The sequence below is a fragment of the Polyodon spathula genome, chromosome 11, assembly GCF_017654505.1.
Source record: "Polyodon spathula isolate WHYD16114869_AA chromosome 11, ASM1765450v1, whole genome shotgun sequence".
Taxonomy (NCBI): domain Eukaryota; kingdom Metazoa; phylum Chordata; class Actinopteri; order Acipenseriformes; family Polyodontidae; genus Polyodon; species Polyodon spathula.
The window spans coordinates 28,857,387-28,864,696 of record NC_054544.1 but is presented as its reverse complement, the minus strand read 5'-3'; the positions used below and the strand labels follow the sequence as shown (position 1 = coordinate 28,864,696).

The 7,310-nt window shown below is 38.9% G+C and overlaps 1 long non-coding RNA gene across 1 annotated transcript; it reads right to left on the bottom strand.

The window, feature by feature from the left end:
• Positions 1-2,100: 2,100 nt before the first annotated feature.
• LOC121323501 lies at positions 2,101-6,662 on the bottom strand. Its single transcript, XR_005951142.1, has 3 exons — positions 5,525-6,662; positions 3,273-4,507; positions 2,101-3,034 (listed from the first exon to the last, which is right to left on the bottom strand). It is a non-coding gene; the product is annotated as an uncharacterized LOC121323501 (long non-coding RNA).
• Positions 6,663-7,310: the final 648 nt, after the last annotated feature.

The window sequence follows — 7,310 nt, the reverse complement described above, 5'->3', positions numbered from 1 at the left end:
GAACATGCTTAATCGTTTTACTGGTAATGTGCAAAAAACTCATGACGAGAAGTAAGTTTTACAGTTCTGTACAGTAGTATCTCTTGAGTACGTTTTTTTCCCCTACAATGCTGTAGTACGCGTCAGCTTCCACAAGATGGCAGCGTCAAGAATCATGACTCCATGAAAACGAGTGCCCGTGTACATCATTTCAAATGCTTGAATGTGTCACAGTTCAGATTTCAGGCACCTGAGTGTGACTGATGGTAATTTAATGAGATCTGTCGATAGTCTAGCTTCAGAGCGGAGCAACATTACATTGGACGTTTAGAGACAAGTTGAAATATAGTTATAGTGTCAACAAGAGTTACAGGACACAGGCTGCTTACTGAAATAGACTATGATGTCACTGAAAAAAAGAAAAAAAAAAGCTTGTAAAAGGTTTTCTTTGTGTACCGATACGTTGAAAATGTCTAAAGCTATTGAGGTGGAAGAGGAGAATGTGCTGTAGCTGTAATATAGTATTTATTTGTCTCCTGGAAATTAACAGTAGATATGCATGCATACTGTTACTGTAAGTAACACACTGCACACTGTTTGCATCTTGCATAAGCTGTAATAGTTGCGCTGGGATCAGCTCCATGTCGTTTTAAACAAGACTGCAACTAATAAGACAATGCAGTGAGGCATTCCTTTAAAAAACCCAAGCAACTCGACGACCTCTTTGCATGTATATTAATTGCATTTTAAAATAAAATTTATTTATAGTAATTGCATATCAAAGCTGACACAATATGTCATACCTCAATCTTTATAGTAGGAAGCATGGTCTGTGTGCACTGTACTTTATTAGAAGGCTAGATTGTCAAAGCTTTTCTCTGAATTGTCATCAGCAGGATTTATTTTCCCAGAAAGGAACAACACACCCAATAACAACTCAGACATTTAATGTAGGGGCTTTTAAGTGTTTTTGTTTTACAGGAAATACCTGCAGATTTGAACACTAACAGGGTGATTTTCAAAACGTTTTTGCTCCAGAGCAAAATCTACCAAGAGACAACAAAAATGTGAAAAAGAGAACTTCGTTTTGGAAAATTAGCTTGAGTACATTCAGAGTTAGAAAAAAGGGAAGCACGTTTTGCACTGGAGCAAAAAGCTTGGAAAGACGTCCCATAATTGTGTTGACTTTCGAGGCAAATGCAGTTCTAACCCCATTCCTTAATGTACAAACTGATACAGTAGCCAAGATGCTACAGATTACTTCAGCTCAGTGAAAACTCTCTTCCAAAAAAATAAAACAACACCCTGACTCACTTTAGCAGATGTGGCCACGGGTGGGATACCACAGAGAATACCACGTGTTTGAAACCCAGCCAACAACCTGTCATGATGGTTTAGTCTCCTACTAACCACATTACTGGAATCTAAGTCTTTAAATTGCGAGGAGCATTTCCTGGAAGTTGCTGTAATCTGCTACACAGTAACACAGTAACACAAACAGCTTCTCTCGCACCTGTCTCAGATTACTGTCCCAAGGCAAACTGTTCAACAGTAAAGATATCCGTCGATACCTCCTCGTCGATACAATAATATTTGGCTTCTAATGTTATGGGCTAACCCAGAAGAAGAGATTGCAGTTATTCCTTTCTTTAAAATACAACCCCCCCCCCCCCAGCAGACTCAATGCACCTAGTCCAATGTTCTTGAAACTTTATGCAGCTCCATGTCTCGTTTGACTCTTTTCCAAGACTCGCTATCGACAAAGGCAGCTTCATTCATCCTTATACTGTATTTGAATCGTAAGCCCTAATGGAAGAACATTGTGAAATGGATCATTATCCATCCAATTAAGCTCAAAATAATATATTGCATTTTGAAAGTTCACATGCTGTAGTTTTCCCATTTGTATTACTCGACAGGTGGAATGAATCTCCCTGCCATACACGTTTCAGTGGGTTCCCAGTGAGCGGGAATGTTTAGTCATTCAGGTAAAGCATGGACATTTACATATTCATTCAAGGATGTTCCATTTGAAAAGCACACCGTAGGTATAGGTACAGTTCGCTACAGTCATCACAAACACACCACCGGCTAAAATTATAGAATTGTATTTAGGGCTCATGAAAATCAGCTGGTCGGTTTGTGTATAAGAAAACAAACAAACAAAAAAAAAAAAAAAAAAAGGAGTTTGAGTTTCAAAATAAAGTTATCGACCCCACTGTATCGACTGGAGAGAGAACAGGTGCCATCAGAAAACTTTGCAGGCTTTTAAAAGGCTGCCAAATTGCCACTCAGCAATGTGGAAACAGTTCCACAGTAGGACGGTAACTGCGACGTTACAAACAGTTGCAGATTCCAGGTTAAGCCACCAGATGGCAGTTAGAGCCACGGTTGGTGCACTGCACTAGCTTTAGACTTCTGAGAGAATCGATGAGCACTTCCTCTTTGTAGAAAATAAATAAAACGTGTTACTTCAGTAGGGCACTGAACGATCGGCGAGTAAAGTTCATTATAAAATGAGTGTAACCACGCAAATACGATTAAATAAACCTTGTGCAATTTTCCTTCAGTCCTATGGATTGTGAAGTGCAGTGAAGTCAGACACTATGTTAAAGATTGCCCAAACCATGCGTAACTTTGGTACAAAAAGCAAAATTACTGAGCAAAGTAACTAGACAGACGTTTATAGGGAAGCTAAATACAGTAGGTTCGGAGCACAGTGTTGCAATAACCCATGACCATATCCTAGAACTGATAGGAAGAAACCCGTGAACTGGGTAATGCGCATAGCAGCCTGTTCAACTCCCAAACAATTGAAATAGGGAAGTCTGAGAGGAACGCACTAAATACATCCACTACTTTCCTCTCTGCTGCTTCCTTCAAGAGCATTGAGATAATTACAAGTTAGATAAGATCATTAACAGAAGCATCGTTAAGACTGTTAGGTGCTCTGCGTGAGATTTGTGGTTGAGAGATGAACCCTGCATGAACAGCAATGAGAGTCGCTGCGGGCTGCCAGATGGTAATGCTTTCATTCTCATGGGGCCATTTGTTCCTGGAATACAGAAAACAAACACAACAATGTGAACTCAAAAGTGAGAAGGGATTTATTTTTTTTTATATAGTGAAAAGGGGAAGGAATTATGCAAAGCTATGCTATGCTATGCTATATATATTATATATATATATATATATATATATATATATATATATATATATATACACACACACACTCTCCAATTTTGACAGTATGTGAGTAAAATGTATTTTGGGTGAGTAAAATGGAACATTACCTTGAATTCTTGAGTACTTTCAGTAAATTCTATATATATGGCTCCTTATTTTCCACCTGAAAAAAATCGCCATTATTTACTGTTGTCCTGGCGTAATGATATCACAGTCTGGGAAGCTGCTGCTCTCGGTGTAGTTTAGTCTCCTCCCACTAATACATGTGTGTTACTGTTTTTATACTTGTTATAGTTTTTTAAATTAAAAACCCTGACTTACTGGTCACGTGTTTCTGGCAATTCCCAGTCAGGCTACAATTGTTTGTCCCGACATTTTTATGATCCATTCTCTAACTTCCGCATGCACTATATTCACAATTCAACACTGGGACGCTGGGAACCGACTAAGTACAAGGAGGTCTGAAATCATTAGCTAGCTGTGGAACATTGCAGCTAAGACCAAATGGATGCTGGACTACTGGTTTAAAATTGGTGGGTCATACTTGCACATATTGCTGCTCTGGAGTCTATTTAATAACACAATTCAAATAGAAAACAGTACCTTTTCTACTTTCCTTCTCTCACCAGCCAATTTCCATTTCATTGACAGCGTTCTGTCATCAGATTTGTCCCTTGCTCACTGCTAAGACAGAACACGACAGTAGCCTTTGCAAAATGGCATTAGGTTGTAATCAATTGATCTAAATAATAAATTAGGATCAAACTTGTAATTGCACTAAAGGTACACCTACTGTAAGAGACTCCCCTACACTGTTAAGAGGTGTTGATAATGCTGTGGAGATAGACACACTGAAGCTCATGTTGGGTGTGTACAGCACATCTGTTCCATTAGAACTTCCCCTGTTATACAGTAATACTGTATAACCCCAGCCTGCTCCACATCACAGCTAAGCTGTTTCCGAAGCAAACTTCTTTGGAAAATAGGAGCAAATGTGCACACAAATATTTAGAACAGGCATAAAGACAGAGTGTCCCTTTTTCATGGCAGAACTAAGATAAGAATTGTGGTGCAACCCTTGGCAATGGAACCAAAAGTAGGACAGTTCAGGCTTTTCAACTCACACCCCAATGAGTTCTGGGAAATGTAGTCCTGCTGTGAAAGGTACCTGAGACAGGTCAAACATACCAGAATTCATTGGGGTGGGTTGAAAAGCCTGAACGATGTCAAACAGTTTTAGTGTACAGGAGGTCATAGGGTAACCCAGGTCAGAGATGCAAAACCAGGAAAAGACACAGCTTTTCATTCTCTCAGCTTCCTTGTCTCATCCCTGAAGGGCAGTCTGAAAGTTAAAAAGCAAATGAATAGTTTAGCAGGTTCTGCAGTGAATTGATTGTTTTTGTATTCCTCGCCCACGTCCCAAGTACAGTGCAATATTCTTGGGGATTTGGCTGGTTGCCTGTGAAGGTGGTGTGTGATGAGCTCTCAGAATAGCCCTGTCACCTACTTTCTCACAGGACTCCAAGGCACTCAGTTTTAAACATCACATAATAAGACCTTTAACTTATTTAGTTACTAGTTGAAAAAAGGGGGGTGGGGATCTTTTTTTGCAAGCTACTGATGAATTCGTATATTTGCATTTGGCAAAAATGCAAAACAAAACAATATATCATAGTTGGTAATGGTGCAAGCTGCCCAGTGATGGACATGCTGTATTAGTTTAAGCCTCATCTGTATACATTACAGTGTATAACACAAAAGGCATTGACTAAGAGTTATTCAGAGCTCTACTTGATTGTTAATGTGTGCACTTTTTCAGTGTACAAAACAATTCACTTGGCACACTCAAATATATTTTTCTGTGCATGAGATTATGTTTTGCGATTGTGATAATAAAGTCTAAAGGTCCACGAAACACGAAGCTTGAAAACTGCCGTGCTTCGTGTAACAATCCAAATCATAACCCTGCATGTGCTGTCCCAATGGGCGAACAAAACCTACACATGCTGTCAGAATGTTCTAGTTTGGATGAGACCTCTTTGATAGAAACAGGAGACATGTACCAGAATTCAGTTCAATTACTCATTTTATCTGAAATAAACATCTATGCAGTTTGCATATGTATAGATTAACAAAGAGCATTCTGATAGATAGATAGATAGATAGATAGATAGATAGATAGATAGATAGATAGATAGATAGATAGATAGATAGAGATCTTTTTGTTCAATTCAATTCTCATCAGTTGAAGTTCATGTGGTCATATCAAAGTAATTTTCATGAAACCACAACATAATCCAACATTACTATTATACTTTTAAAGAACGTGCAATTCATGTAAATGTATTACATTACTAACCTCATGGATCAGCTATCAATATTGCATACATACATGTCTTTGAATCGAGTACTGTGTTTTATGCACAGATTGCATGTTACAACACTGCCTGTTACAGAAAGCTGATGCTGAAGACTAGAAGGACCTGCAAACACACACACGTGTGCACATCCATGTGTCCAAAAAACAGAGAGTGCAGTTTCATTCAGGGGTTAAAACCACAGTTCCTCGACATTGCTCATTTGGCTCCGCTTCCCAACATTTTACGAATGTCAGAGTCAGAATCCGGCCTGTTCCAAGAACAAACTGTACCCTGAATCCCCTCCAAGTTCTAGTCTGTAAACCAGCACAGCGGTTTCTTTTTTTAATTATTGGCCTAAATTGAAGCTTGAAGAGGAACTTGGATCTTGGTAAACTTTCTGGTAGTTTAGCAGATGCAAAGCTTTTTATACAATTGAATCCGTGTCTGTTGATGGAGAATCTCCCTGCACTCTGCTTCCTTTAGTGGCCTGCCTCTTGTAGTTGTTTGTGTAGCCCAGATACTCTAGGGATTCAGATGACTGAAGCAGATCCTCAGCTTATCTTTATCATCGAGACACGTCACTACTTGAATCATTTCTTTAAATAGCCGCCCGTCTCTATGCTCTAGCTGCACTGCTTATCTCTGGCACTGTAAAACACTCCAAACTGCAAGTTAATTTTAATTGCCATTGTGTCCCACTCTTCAGATTGTCTACCAGAGCTGATTCAATATTATGTTATTATTGCTAGTTTAATATAATCTTTGAACTTCCCACAGCTGGTAAGCTGAAGTTGTTTACAACTTGTAGACCATCTGCAAGTCGCTCACACCCATTTCAACTCATCACGTCTGCCATGATTGAGAGCGGCATGCTGCTTTGCAGTTACTTTCTGTGCTGTTCGCTCTGTAAAAAACAATAAAAACATGTTACACTGCCATTGTCCAAGGCTCTGTGGCTTTCTCCAGCTCTGCCATTGCCTTCCTTTTACCTCAAAATACAGCCATGCTTAAAATACAGGCAGGCTGATTTAATTCCCTGTCCTTGGCATGGGTGACAGCCTATTAGTTGCTTTCCTAAACTATTTCGCACAGGACCCTATCAAAAGCTGCCTGAAACACTTATTTCTCCTCTCTTCTTTTTTCTTTTGCACTGTTTTTTTTGATTGCTGATATTGGACGTTTCGAGTCATTTCGATCTTCTAAACTCGTTCAGAGTCTTTGGCTTGGCCAGACTTCTCAAAACTCTACTGGCTCATTCCATGTGGCTTAAACATCCCTCTCTTACAATATTAGCTAAATAAATAAATGATAATAATTATAATGTGACCTCTTAGCTGGAAAACAGTGAGGACAAACAGAAATACTGTGTGCATCTCCTTAATGACAGCTTGATGTTTACTTAGTAGCCATCATATTTGATAGGGTTTGATCAAAAACATGTTCAGTTTTACTATGTTGATGTTGCACTTGTACCCAATGTTCTGGTATCCAGTGGAGCACTGGCACAAAGTGCTGGATGATTCATATCTTATAAATATACATGGCTTGTTGCTGCAGTTTACAGCAGAGCATGTGATGCTTGATAAGAAACAAAGCAGACGAAAAGGACACTCAAGTGATGTCTAATAAGGTACAACAATTCAGTTTAGTTTTGGCATTCAAACAAAGTGTGCCTCTTTTTTTTCTAATTTTAGTTATTATTTGTAATGTATTTAGAACATATAGTAGGCCTGCTCTAAATTCATTGCTAAGAATTTTGATATTGATTAAGAAGAGTTCAAATAA